This window comes from Schistocerca piceifrons, chromosome 4, assembly GCF_021461385.2.
Source record: "Schistocerca piceifrons isolate TAMUIC-IGC-003096 chromosome 4, iqSchPice1.1, whole genome shotgun sequence".
NCBI classification, from domain to species: Eukaryota; Metazoa; Arthropoda; class Insecta; order Orthoptera; family Acrididae; genus Schistocerca; species Schistocerca piceifrons.
In genome coordinates this window covers 285,588,454-285,603,634 of record NC_060141.1, presented here as the reverse complement: position 1 = coordinate 285,603,634, position 15,181 = coordinate 285,588,454, and positions in this window count along the sequence as shown.

Below are 15,181 nucleotides of genomic sequence, written 5' to 3'. Positions count from 1 at the left end.
TTGCAGATGAGAAACTGTAAAGAAAAGCAGACACTGTATAAACTTGATACACCAGGAAAACTACGCTATGTGGTAAGAAGGTATGAATACATAATTTTATGTGCTCTTCAGAAATCTGTAATTACGATTTAGGAACTAATATTTACATGTCCTTAAACAGTAAAAAATATTCATAATGTTTAACAGCCATAATAATAAAAAACCAATGATGATGCTGAAACTGCAGTGAAACATGTCTGGGACAACAAACAAAATTGTTTTGCTGAAAGCGGACCCCACCCAAAAACATATGTTTTCGGCAACATTAGAATTACACAGTGAACATTCAGCTCCTTACGGCAGTGTGTATATGAATTCCACCAAAACTAGGGTTCCTGTACAGGATGGTTACGGAAAGGTTGAAAAAAACACACGCAATGGAATTCTGGATAAATTTATTGTATACGACTACAAATGGAAGAAAAATGCATCAAAATGGCTCTGAGCACTATGGGACTTAACATCTGAGGTCATCAGTCCCCTAGAACGTAGAACTACTTAAACCTAACTAACCTAGGGACATCACACACATCCATGTCGAAGGCAGGATTCAAACCTGTGACCGTAGCGGTCACGCGGTTCTAGAATGGAGCACCTAGAATCGCTCGGCCATACAGGCCGACATCAAAATAGTCTCCCAGTGCATGCACACAGCGTTGCCAAAGATGGGGAAGGCGAAGGATGCCATTGGTGCGTGATACATGTCGCCGAAATGCTGCGAGGACATTCGGCCTCTACAAAGCGCCCCCCCCCCCCACTCCCCCCCCCCCCCCCCCCCCCCCCCCGTCGATAGCTTCCACAGTTGTGGAATGAGGTCAAAGTCGCATGAACTGTGGTCTGTTGGGTAGAGTGGTGGGAGGCGGGGAAGGGGGGCATTCATCTTGTAGCACGGTCAACCTTACTTTCAGTGTTTCAGGCGGTGGTACCACAGTCTAATATAACAGTCGCGACACTTCGCCTCGATTTTGTTGCCTACAGCGCCAGCAGCGCCCCAAGCGGCTGGTAGGTTACACTGTGAGTTCGGCGCGATCGTGAAGGAGAATAGTGGTTGTTTATTTTGATTTTTACAATGGCTTTTACTGGCGGGAGCGTTTGTAGCGCAATAAATTGCACCAACAACAGAAAGAAGACACCAAAGCTGTCTTTTTTTAGGTTTCCTAAGGATCCTGAGAAGTATAACCATCATGTTACTAAACTGTATCGTCAGGATTCACTTGCAAACTATATGTGTATAAATGATGAATGTTTCGTTTTAGGAGCAGAAAATGGCTTGTTAATAGCAGGCGAGAAGACCTCATGAAGAAAGACCCAGTGTACCTGTATAGTAATATTAGGTTTTGTTCGCTACATTTCGAACAAAACCAGTTCATGAACGCAGACAACAACAAACTCGTGTGGAATGCAGTACCCACCCTGTTTGACATTCCAAATAGGCCACCTCAGCTGACGATGAAGAGGAAACTGCCACAAAGATTCGACAGTCAATCTAAAGCAGTAAAACAGTCCTATGACACAGAAGCAGCTGGTTCAGCTCACCATGTATCAGTGCCAGATTCGTGTGAATCGTCAACACAGACCTGCTTTGACGATGAAGTGGTTAGATTAAGTGCAGCTGTTCGTGTCTTGCAAAAGCGTGTGAAGTGTCAGAATGTGCAAATCGCTAGACTTCGAGCGAAACTGCTGTTAATCAAGTTATTTGTTAAAGTGAGACTCGTTTACAGGCTGAAATATTGGAATCAAGACGTAGTTTCTAACAACAAGAAAGCAAATAAGAAACTGAAGAAGTTGGCTCATTTGGGCTGCTGATTTCTTTGGTATGTATTTCGTTCACTTCTGTTGTTAGTCACTTAATTTCCCTTGCTTCTTTCGTGTGATGACATTTTGTCAGCACCTTCTTCACTGACAGATTGTTTGAAAATTATACAAATATTTGGTTTTTCGTGAAATGTAGTGTAATCAGCTCATTATAGTGTTTTCAGCATATTCTTCCCACTATTTGGCAGTTGCTTGTCCCACTTAGAATAATAAAAAGATGAAGGTCGTACTTGTGGCAACAGGCGAAAATGACAAACAAACGCAGTAGGCCTACAGAACGATAAACGAGCTGTCGATCGTTTTTGCAAGTAGAGGTACATGTCTGTGCTTCTGACATGTGAATCTGTGTGTTTATATTATTTTGATATGAACGTGGTAAGCTGCAATTCTGTCCAATGTCACAAGTGTTTCTTCACGAATGTGTTGTAGCTTGCCACTCTATTCATGATTTTTGTCCGTGCTGGCGCTTATTTTAGAATCATTTTTAGAAACATATATGCCTTCTGATACCACACAAACCCTTGGAGGCAAGAAAATAACTCAAATAATGCGGAAATTACGTAGGAAATGGATGTAAACAAACATTATGCTTACGACGCGTCTGACGTTCACCTTACCTACCGCTTGGAGCGCTAGTGTCGCTCCATCTGTCAAACGGCAACAACTTTTACAGCAGTGAGTGTCGCGACTGTTATATTAGACTGTGGTGGTACCGAACGAGCCACGCATGAGGTCGCAATCTGTCGATTTATTTCGGTAGTGTTTGCGTGGGGGTTAAGAACGTTGTGGTGTCACCGCCAGACACCACACTTGCTAGGTGGTTGCCTTTAAATCGGCCGCGGTCCATTTAGTACATGTCGGACCCGCGTGTCGCCACTGTGTGATCGCAGACCTAGCGCCACCACAAGGCAGGTCTCGATCTACGAACGTGCACTCGCCCCAGTTGTACGACGAGATTGCTAGCGACAATACGGACGAAGCCTTCCTCTCATTTGCCGAGAGACAGTTAGAATAGCCTTCTGCTAAGTCCATGGCTACGACCTAGCAAGGCGCCAATTGTAACAGTGCATGTATCTTACGAGTCGCATTTGTATAGTCAAGAGAGATGTATCACAAGGATCAGTAAAGTTAAGTATAAAGCAGCTACGTACTTTTCTTGCTACCATTCAATAGTTATCCTGTTCCAGACTTGACGCCCGTCGGCGTGTGTGTACGCGTGCCTTTCAATCGGCTACCTCAAGTGGCGTAACAGTCTTGTTACGTCACCACAAACGTATTTGTTGTGACGATGACGCCGCACGCCCCCTCGAAATACTGAACTTATCGAACGACCCTAGGATGCCCTTTCGTACACGTTATGTTGCTACGAAAGCAGTGTGTGTGTGGAACCAATGGATGGAGCGAGGATTTCAGGCATCCGAAAACCAGTTGTTGAATTACGGTACGGAATAGCATGGAATAGCGACATCTTATGTGCAGGGCCGTAACATACAATGCATCCACTCTGTTAGCCTCACACAAAGGCATTTAAACGAGTGGGACTCAAGAGTTTTTAGACTGCTGGTTCGTGTGCTATACATCTTTTTCGATTCTCAAGAAATCTCACATTCTTAAAGCACAGCTGGCACGTGAAAGCCTAAAAAATCTCAATAATTAATTTTCTGAAGAGAACTGCTTAAAACATTTTCCAGTGACTGGATCACAAGTTACTATGCATACTGCAATTTGCTTCCCAGTATTGTCGAGAGACAAGATGGGAAAATGCCAACTGTAAAGGCCAAAGCTCTGGAACTCCACTAGATACATCTCCAGGACTTCAGGCAACATGGATGTGGGCCGGAGATTGCTTGGCCTGCATGCACGACTGACGAGGAAACCGCAACGCAAAGCTATGAAATGGGGGGGTCGCTAATATTTCGACACAGTACTCCAAAATAAACATGTTTTGTTCTAGTCCAAGCAGATTTTAGCATGCCTAGGTTGCACTCCATAGTGAAATCTCAAAGATCAATGAAGTTCAGTAATTGTAACCAGTTGTCTATTCTATGTTTCCATACGCCTGTTGAGGAGAAACGAGTCACCAAGACGCTCACCCAGCTACAGCGCCACACGTTAATAAGGCGGTGTTTTGCTTCTAGTCATTGTTTACCGTAAAAATTCCGAGAACGTAGATTCCTATAACAGTCACAAAATATGTTGCTTTCACCCACATATATTTCACAAAAGACCATGAAGGGAAGATCAGAGAGATACTACGTAGTATAAAGGCTTCACATATCTCTACTGGAACAGTAAACAAAACCTTTTCCCGGCAAGGCTATTTCCATTCAGCAGGCAGATGTCCCACATCGCGTTAGGACAATTTCATTGGCATTTGCGAGTCCATTTGAAGGCCATCAAATCATAGGCATAAACATGCATAACTAGTGACGGGACTACCGATTGGTTTTAGCAAACGATTCAATGAAATAACCAAATGAAACTAGTCTCTGCAGCCACGTCAGGTGTATGAATGCTTGTCCCTCACTCTGCCGGTATGAGTGGATGGTATTATGACATATGATTGTTTGTACTCGGTCTGCCGGGTTTGAATTAATGATTTCACCTACGTATTTTCCCGCCTTTTCGGCTATACATGGAATATGAGTATGATTGCCAGTTTTGTTAGACACAAATGATATATCTTATTTCGAAGAGATGAGAGGTGGAAAACAATATATTTAAAGAAATGAACTAATTTAAAAACTTATACATTTATTTACTTGAATACGGCTTTTCGTACTACTGGCACTAAATGCAGATTTTTGGATGGTCTTAAGACGTTAATAACTAGTGCTACAGCATAAGTTTATGTTAAAATAAGTAACCAATTCCTTTTTTATTTATATTTATTGAAGTTCTGTCCCTCTTTTTCCGTTGGTTTGCACCCAACACCGATAATTCTCTTGCGTAAATGCGAAGGTAACGCGAACAAAAAGCATATAAGTTACGGTTTCCAGTTGTCTGGTAAGTTAAACATTTGCTTTCCAAACATGTACTATCATTTCTTTCACGAGATTTATTTGACTTCATTCGTTAATTTTCTTCGAATTTATTTCATCAGAATAGTCTCAGAATATGAATCGTCTTTCCAGATACGATACATCGCACCGTATTAGTTATGAGGACCATTTTTTGTGCAGACACATGATGTCTCCCCATCCCAGACCACAGAGTGTTTCGGCATTTTGAGCCAGACATAATGTTCACCGTTCAATTATCACTTATTCATAAACGTGGAAGAAAACCTGAACTGAAATCCACTTTTTGGCTCTCAATAAAAAGCAAATATCGGAACGACAATAACATTAACGCCAGGCAATAACAGAGAGCAGTCAACGAAAATAATTTAACAATGCCTAAAGGATCGAATGTAACGAGGATGAAGTGACTCCTATTGTCTTACCCAGAGATCCAAGAGGGTTGGGGGGACGGGGATGTTAGTAAGCGAAAGTGGTGGAGCCTACTGACAATGATCGCTTAGAACACGATTGCCTGTGTAAGTGAAGTTCCGGTATCGATGTGTGAATGTGAGTAGCACTTCTTCAACCCCATGAAATTCTATACCTGCTACTTCTCAGATGTAAACACGATTGTGCTCATGTGTTTGATTTGTACGTCAAATAATTTTGAATTAACGGACGTGTTACACCTTTCCGTCGCTATCACTTGTCCATGATCATTTCTTCTTCAAGCATCCCTAAGAACACTTTAATCATCTACTTTGTATCCGCTGCTATAATCAGCTTAATTAGTCACGTGCCATTGCACGCCGGCCGGAGTGGCCGTGCGGTTCTAGGCGCTACAGTCTGGAACTGCGTGACCGCTACGGTCGCAGGTTCGAATCCTACCTCGGGCATGGATGTGTGTGATGTTCTTAGGTTAGTTAGGTTTAAGTAGTTCTAAGTTCTAGGGGACTGATGACCACAGCAGTTAAGTCCCATAGTGCTCAAGGCCATTTTGAGCCATTGCACCTGGAAGGGATTAATCCACAGCAACATATGTTAGTCAGTAGCAAATGGTGAAACTACTAGTATCAATCAGAATAATGAGTGGATAGCTCAGTCAACGAAAATAATAAAGAATGATTCCACTTGGAAGAACGAATATATAGTTCAATTAACATAAAAGCTACTGACTGGTTTCACTGAAAAGAAATAATGAGTAAATCTAACTATATGCGAAACTACAACAGACTAAACGGACTGTTCCCAATCCATTGCTCGTAACGACTGGTTTCATTCAATAAAATTGAAGGAATAATCCTACCGATACGTAAAACGGTAACCGATTGTAAATATCGTGAGTCCATTTCCTGCCTCACATTTTTCATTGCTCTGATACTGAAATCACATCTGACGTCGATTAAAATAATGTGTACATCTATCAACCCATATTTTTTAATCAAAAGAAAGGGATAACGACAGTGCTTCTGTAGATCAAAGCTTTTCTAATAATTGAGAGTCGATATATGAATGCAATTTCTCGCTTACAAACTGGGGCCACCCTTGAGGCAATAATTAGGGGCAACAATGTTGATGTTAAATTTAACAACAAAATAATTTCTGCTACTCATTACTTTCATTCGACAACATAAAGTAGTGCAAGGTGTTTGAAACTCTAGCTAAATAAATATTCACTACAGGTAAACATGGGTAACATATGGTACACATTTCATCTGAAGAGGAATGGACATCACTAAAAACGGCATTCACAGAAAATAGACAAGTAAGTACAGGTTCAAGTTACGTATTTACGAAGAAATTTTGGGTAACGTAAGAGGTACTTCAATTGATCAAGGGAAGGAATAGTTACAAAAAGTTCAGAAAAAGAAAGGAATACAGCAATATCAATCCCTTAGAAAAGAATTAACAGGAAGTTCAGAGGTGCTGAAGTGGAAGTCTGCAGCAAGAACGTAAGAAAATTGAAAGGGAAAATGACGTAGGAGGGACAGATGCTACATAGAGAAAATTCAAAACAACCTTCCATGAAACTAAAACCAAGGGCATGAAAATTAAGTACAGGAAGGGAATTTCAGTGCTAAATTCAGAGGAGAAGGTGAGTAGGTGGAAACAGTAAACTGAGAAGGAAATGTGTGATGACGTGTTAGAATGATATATAGTAGTCAATTTGGAAGATACAAAATTTGACAGAAGTTTGAAAGACTTACAGTGTATTATCTCCTAAGTGATACATTCCCTTTTAATTTCTAAATTTATTGCGGGAACTGGGAGCAAAATGAATATTGACGTTGGTGTGTAGAAACTACGACATTGTACACAACCTACCAGACATCGTAAAAATATAATCCGCAAAAATACCGATTTAAATACTCATTTATTTATTAATTGTCTTCACTATCCTTCAGACTGGTTTGATGCGACCCCGATACAACCTCCTTCCCTGTGCCAACATCCTCATCTCAGAACATCATTCACGCTCCGCGTCCTTAATAATTTTTTGGGTATATTCCCAACTTTGTTAACAGCTTTATTCGCAAATGCCTTAACAAGTGCTCTGTATCGTCACCTGTCAGATTTCCCAAATATTTCTTTCCTCGCCGGTTGGCAGGAGAGCCCCACATTACTTATCGATCCACCCAGTTTTCCACATTCTTCTGTAGCACCACATAACAAATTCTGCGTTTCTTTTCTACCTTTCCCATAGCCCGTAATTCAGTTCCGTACAATACTGTGCTATATACACACACTCTCAAAAAGTTTTTCTATGAATTAAAGCCTATGTCGATACTAGAAGGTAGCATTTAGCGAGGAATTTCGAATCTACCCTTTGCTAGTCTGATCTTATAGCACCCTTCATTTGTCTGTGATATGCAATTTTTATCGAAAGTTATCGGAATTCCATAGTCTATTACGTGGTCCACAACTCTGAACTAATATTCGTCGTTAATCTCATTCTTGCTAGTCCTCCATTCATTTTGTCTTTCTTCGATTTACTCACATCCCGTTAGTCTGTTTATTCCATTCAACAGTTCCTGTAATTCTCCTTCACTTTCTATGAACTTCTAAGACATTTCCATCGTGGGTGATTTTCCGAATATTGGTGACGATTTTAATTTGCAACATCTGGCAACCTCACCCATGTATCAGGCTTAGATCACTATGCACGCAAGGGATACATGGCCAGTTCGCAAAAACACTTTTAAATCAAAGAGGAAATCATGTTAAAAAATTATCCAATAATCTCAACACGTCTTTATTAAAATATTAGTTACAGGCAAGTTACACAGAGAACATTAGACGAAATGACAGAAAGGGTTCCTCATTGTCTAAACCCAAACACGAACCTGGACCAGTGGAGTTTTCAAATCACAATGGGTTTTAATTTTTCGTTCGATAGTTTTCCTTGGGATATTACATTCTATAGAATCTTGCCTTGCTGAATATATTTTTTTTTTTTACTTTGTTAATAGAAATTTTAAGGTCCACTTCTCTCCATCTGCATTTAGTGGAACCAATCTTAGGAACGAACTTAGTTGACGTGCGCAAGAAAATGGATTCCCATTAATGCAAAACAAAAAAATGAGTTTGCTCAGTGGGTAACTATCCCAATTTATCCCTTTCGGCAGGGAGAGATGGCTGTAGTGTGTGATCAACCATAGTGGACGAGAACGCAAAGGGAAGCAACATGGAGCTTACCGTAACTGCTCAGTCTAGCTTACGGAAAAACGAAAAAATGTTGACTTGCTACATAGCATTAAGATGAAAAAAAGTAATACTACGAAACATAATTACTTTTTGTTGAAGTAAAGAGTCAAAGGAAGCACCAACGCGCCACTCGCGACAGAGACTCACTATCAGCTGACCAACAGCGCTGTAAAACGGGTACATGGATACCAACAGCCGTGGTTCATCTCCCTCATATGGTTATCTATCCGTATTTTACTCTAAATATGATCATCAAGTACTTTGTAATAAAGTGTCCCTTAGTTCAACATTGTATATTTCAGCTTCATTTCCCATGCACATTGTCTTGCAGATCTATAAGCTGACTCTGATTTGTCGAGTTATGAATTGCCTGTCTAGTGTGTAGGCCCATATTGAATTCTGCAAGACTTATTTGCACTACTTCGATTAATCGTTTCATTTCGTATGCTGGTTCGTTGACTGAGTCACCAGAATTTCACCAGTTCAGCACTTCCTGAAGAGCCTTTGAAAACTACCCTATTACTCGTTACAGAAACATCAAACAACGGACTGAATGGGAGATCAATAGTTTGTAATTTTTCTCCCAGGCACTTACTGCGTGTGTGAGGGTTATGGTTTGCCAGTTTATCATGTGAATATTAGGACGATAATATCCTAGGCAGATGGAGAATGAAGTTAGCTAAAACGTGATAATGATGTTGGTTTGTGGGGCGCTCAACATCGTGGTCATCAGCGGCCGTCCAAGTTTCCAATCTTTCCATTTCCTGTCTTGCCACTCCCCGATTGATGATGAGATGATGTGGACAAAATAAACACCCAGTACCCGGGCGGAGAAAATACCCAACCCCGCCGGAAATCTAACCCGGGGCCCCGTGATCCAGAGGCAGTACCGCCAGCCACTAGACCATGAACTGCGGGCTATTAGTAAAAGATGCACGTTATTCTTTTAATTCGATGTAACGTTACGCTTTGATGATATTAGTCGTCTGATTCTGTTTATTTCTTATCTTTGGTACTACACCAAATGTGGCATACATCTTTAGTTATATCTAATGGACTTCCTGCCGTTACTGTGCTTCCTGTCAAGAGTAGGACGTACATCTCTACTGATAAATTCCACTGAGTGCAATGTCGTGTATAGTTTGTAAAAGAACACGATAAGAAGTTTATTTGCGTAGCCGTCATCTGAAGCATGCACACAAATATTTATTTTGTAAATAGAAACTGCATTTTCTTACTTTAATGTATTTCATTTCCTTCAGACGCTTTTCGCCTTTTACTTTAAGGCATCTTCAGTGGGATATAAAATGATACAGTTTTGTTTGCATATGTGATACTTGTAGATTGTAAAACAGTTCACGTCTCGTTTTTTTACGTAAATAAGTGATTACTTCCAGCTCTTAGTGTTTTTAGGAGGCTTCTGCGTTTCCTCTCATCTGGTCACATGGTGGAGTTCGCACAATAAGCTCACTTACGAAACATAAGAACTTCTTTCTTCACAATTTTCATATTGCTTACCCTTATTGTTGTGGAGTATTATTAGTCTTCTCTCACTGGTTGTAGATATTTGATAGAAAACTTTGATTTAAAGTCGTAGGTAGTGAGAGTTGACTTTATGTCTCATGTTGTCAACCCAATGAAGTATATGACGAAAGCTAACGTATATTTACTCCTGTTAAGTGTATATCTGTTTGTTTGTGTGTGTGTGTGTGTGTGTGTGAGAAAGAGAGAACTACTCTGTCTATGTGGGGGGGGGGGATGCGTAGGTGGGAGGATGAGTGGGCGTTGGTTTGGGTATGTCGAGAATGTTCAATATGAATGTAATAGCTGTCAGAAAATGGTCGAAAGACGGAAGTGGTTGAAAATTTGGTGTTCAGCTAATTTGAGTTTTGGTTGGAGGGGTTAATGGACAAGTGAGTGGAAAGGGGCTGGGTAGTATTAGCATATGTTGGATTGTTAATCTATTACTTGACCTATTAGTGTAAACAATGACTTGTTTGGCATGTGTACTTGTTATTCAACAACGGTTTTCTTTTCTGCTTTGGTTTTCTCTATGTGGTAATTTTCTTGCAGGATAAGGAGGTTGTCTTTTTACTGCTGATTTTAGACTGGTTTGTAATTCTGTTCTCTGTTCTCCAAATGCAGAGTGGTTTATCCCATCATGTATTCTTTGTGTCTGACATCAAATGTTGTGCCAGTTTGTCCTCTTATCACAAGTATCACGATGAAATTGATATGTACCTGCTCTGTGGTATATGTCACCGTCTTTGTCAGTTTCGGTGTGTATTTTTTGATAGAATCGTCTGTTGTGGATGCTCCGTTTCTGGCTTGTCTTTTTAAAATGTTGGTGATATTGTGTGTGAGTTTTTTATGTATGTCATTGCGTACCGTCTTGTGTTTTTCCTTATATTTTTCTGGTTATTCTGTGAAGTGGTTATGGCACTCGATGTTAGTGATTGTGTCTGGTTCTGCTGTGTTGTTGTCCGTGATTTTGTGTTTTCTGCTTTTGCTTTACTTTTAATATTGTTGTTTAGCTTTTTGACGAAGCTACTATTGTTGAAACGAAACTTCTTGTTCGCTTTCGTATTTTCCTTAATAAATTCCGGTACAGAAGAATTACAGCGAGAGTGTTTCTACTCTACAGAAATAAATGTTTGTAACAAGCAGGACAGAATGGACCAAGCGGTGTTCATTTATTTATTCACCGATTTTTTTTTTTTATTTCGTGTGTGCCACGTTTCCCTGAATCCCTTCCCTTATGCGACCTGGACTGTATGAATGAGATATTATGTGAGTAGCAGAAAGCTTTGGTCAGAGGTTGTAGCGAGTGGTTCTGTGGTAGAATAGTACCAACCCCCTAAACACGAACAAGTTTGGCAAAGAAAGTGAGCAAGTCAGGTCAGAGAGGTCACGAAGTCACGAGTATTGGCTCTGTTAAGTTGGTGAACTATCCCCTCCACCACCTTTTGAACTAACAACGGTTAGGCAATGTGGCCGCATGTTCACTTGTTCCTGGGTAGCGGCGCTGGACAGACGTGGAGAAGCAACTCTCGATTTTGGTAATGTTAACAAATGTATTAAAATGTTTCAAATCTGCTCTTTAATAAGTTCCAGATGTTGAAATAAGGGCGTAAGATTACCACTAGACCCCCATAAGAGAGTTTATTTTTGTAATTAAGTCAAATTTTAGTAAGAACTTACATTTGTGCCTTCGACAGACACACACCATGGGCCTTAAGCTCATGGTAGTATTATTGCTCTGTGCTTAACAGAAGTTAACTGATTTAATGTATTTTAATATGGTCTTCCTTTTACAGTAATGTTTTGGGGGATTTTTCATTTTTTTATTTTTCATATGGGAATTAGTGAAGTTCGGTGGCAGGAGGAACAAGACTTTTGGTCAGGTGAATACAGGGTTATAAATACAAAATCAAATAAGGGTAATGCAGGAGTAGGCTTAACAGTAAAAAAAATAGGAGTGCGGTTTAGCAACTACAAACAGCATAGTGAACGCATTATTGTAGCCAAGATAGACACAAAGCCCATGCCTACTACAGTAGTACAAGTTTATATGCCAACTAGCTCTGCAGATGATGAAGAAATAAATGAAATGTATGACGAGATAAAAGAAATTATTCAGGTAGTGAAGGGAGACGAAAATTTAATAGTTATGGGTGACTGGAATTCGTCAGTAGGAAAAGGGAGAGAAGGAAACACAGTAGGTGAATATGGATTGGGGGGAAGAAATGAAAGAGGAAGCCGCCTTGTAGAATTTTGCACAGAGCATAACTTAATCATAGCTAACACCTGGTTCAAGAATCATAAAAGAAGGTTGTATACCTGGAAGAATCCTGGAGATACTAAAAGGTATCAGATAGATTATATAATGGTAAGACAGAGATTTAGGAACCAGGTTTTAAATTGTAAGACATTTCCAGGGGCAGATGCGGATTCTGACCACAATCTATTGGTTATGAACTGCAGATTGAAACTGAAGAAACTGTAAAAAGGTGGGAATTTAAGGAGATGGGACCTGGATAAACTGAAAGAACCAGAGGTTGTAGAGAATTTCAGGGAGAGCATCAGGGAACAATTGACAGGAATGGGGGAAGGAAATACAGTAGAAGAAGAATGGGTAGCTCTGAGGGATGAAGTTGTGAAGGCAGCAGACGATCAAGTAGGTAAAAAGACGAGGGCTAATAGAAATCCTTGGGTAACAGAAGAAATATTGAATTTAATTGATGAAAAGAGAAAATATAAAAATGCAGTAAATGAAGCAGGCAAAAAGGAATACAAACGTCTCAAAAATGAGATCGACAGGAAGTGCAAAATGGCTAAGCAGGGATGGCTAGAGGACAGATGTAAGGATGTAGAGGCTTGTCTCACTAGGGGTAAGATAGATACTGCCTACAGGAAAATTAGAGAGACCTTTGGAGAGAAGAGAACCACTTGTATGAATATCAAGAGCTCAGATGGCAACCCAGTTCTAAGCAAAGAAGGCATGACAGATAGGTGGAAGGAGTATATAGAGGGTTTATACAAGGGCGATGCACTTGAGGACAATATTATGGAAATGGAAGAGGATGTAGATGAAGTCGAAATGGGAGATAAGATACTGCGTGAAGAGTTTGACAGAGCACTGAAAGGCCTGAGTCGAAACAAGGCCCCGGGAGTAGACAACATTCCATTAGAACTACTGAAGGCCTTGGGAGAGCCAGTCATGGCAAAACTCTACCATCTGGTGAGCAAGATGTATGAGACAGGCGAAATACCCTCAGACTTCAAGAAGAATATAATAATTGCAATCCCAAAGAAAGCAGGTGTTGACAGATGTGAAAATTACCGAACTATCAGTTTAATAAGTCACAGCTGCAAATTACTAACGCGAATTCTTTACAGACGAATGGAAAAACTGGTAGAAGCGGACCTCGGGGAAGATCAGTTTGGATTCCATAGAAATGTTGGAACACGTGAGGCAATACTAACCTTACGACTTATCTAAGAAGAAAGATTAAGAAAAGGCAAACCTACGTTTCTAGCATTTGTAGACTTAGAGAAAGCTTTTGACAATGTTAACTGGAATACTCTCTTTCAAATTCTGAAGGTGGCAGGGGTAAAATACAGGGAGCGAAAGGCTATTTACAGTTTGTACAGAAACCAGATGGCAGTTATAAGAGTCGAGGGGCATGAAAGGGAAGCAGTGGTTGGGAAAGGAGTGAGACAGGGTTGTAGCCTCTCCCCGATGTTATTCAATCTGTATATTGAGCAAGCAGTAAAGGAAACAAAAGAAAAATTCGGAGTAGGTATTAAAATTCATGGAGAAGAAGTAAAAACTTTGAGGTTCGCCGATGACATCGTAATTCTGTCAGAGACAGCAAAGGACTTGGAAGAGCAGTTGAACGGAATGGACAGTGTCTTGAAAGGAGGATATAAGATGAATATCAACAAAAGCAAAACGAGGATAATGGAATGTAGTCAAATTAAATCGGGTGACGCTGAGGGAATTAGATTAGGAAATGAGACACTTAAAGTAGTAAAGGAGTTTTGCTATGTAGGGAGTAAAATAACTGATGATGGTCGAAGTAGAGAGGATATAATATGTAGACTAGCAATGGCAAGGAAATCATTTCTGAAGAAGAGAAATTTGTTTACATCGAGTATAGATTTAAGTGTCAGGAAGTCATTTCTGAGAGTATTTGTATGGAGTGTAGCCATGTATGGAAGTGAAACGTGGACGATAACTAGTTTGGACAAGAAGAGAATAGAAGCTTTCGAAATGTGGTGCTACAGAAGAATGCTGAAGATAAGGTGGGTAGATCACGTAACTAATGAGGAGGTATTGAATAGGATTGGGGAGAAGAGGAGTTTGTGGCACAACTTGACAAGAAGAAGAGATGGGTTGGTAGGTCATGTTTTGAGGCATCAAGCGATCACAAATTTAGCATTGGAGGGCAGCGTGGAGGGTAAAAGTCGTAGAGGTAGACCAAGAGATGAATACACTAAGCAGATTCAGAAGGATGTAGGTTGCAGTAAGTACTGGGAGATGAAGAAGCTTGCACAGGATAGATTAGCATGGAGAGCTGCATCAAACCAGTCTCAGGACTGAAGACCACAACAACAAACAACATGTTTTCTTTCTGCACTTGCTTTCTTGCGACGTGGTCGTTTGTAGCCACCACCACATTGGTAAAGTGTAGTTTCGGTCTGAAAATGTATAACACACTAGTGAATAACCATACGTTAGTGGGTGAGTGTAAGATACGAATAATCTAGTGTGCCCGTATTTTTTGCATTTCTGTTGGCTACCGCAACTTGGCCACGTTTGTGGACTTGTATGAAGGTGATAGTTATTAACTGTTTCTTGTGGCCCCGATAACTATTTTATTTCCTTACAATGAAGAGCGCCACATAAAATACGTAGGTTAAACTCTTGTGTGTAGCGAAGTTCAGATTTTAATGCCCATTGATGGAATAAAGACTTGCAAATTTTCCCGCCACGTGATGTTATTGGCCCCAGCTCAGCAACGTGGTGTTGTTTCTGAACGCAACATTAAACCAAAATTTGTAGTCATAGTTATGTAAACCACTTGTTACCCCCTCTTCAGCTTACGTTTTTAATG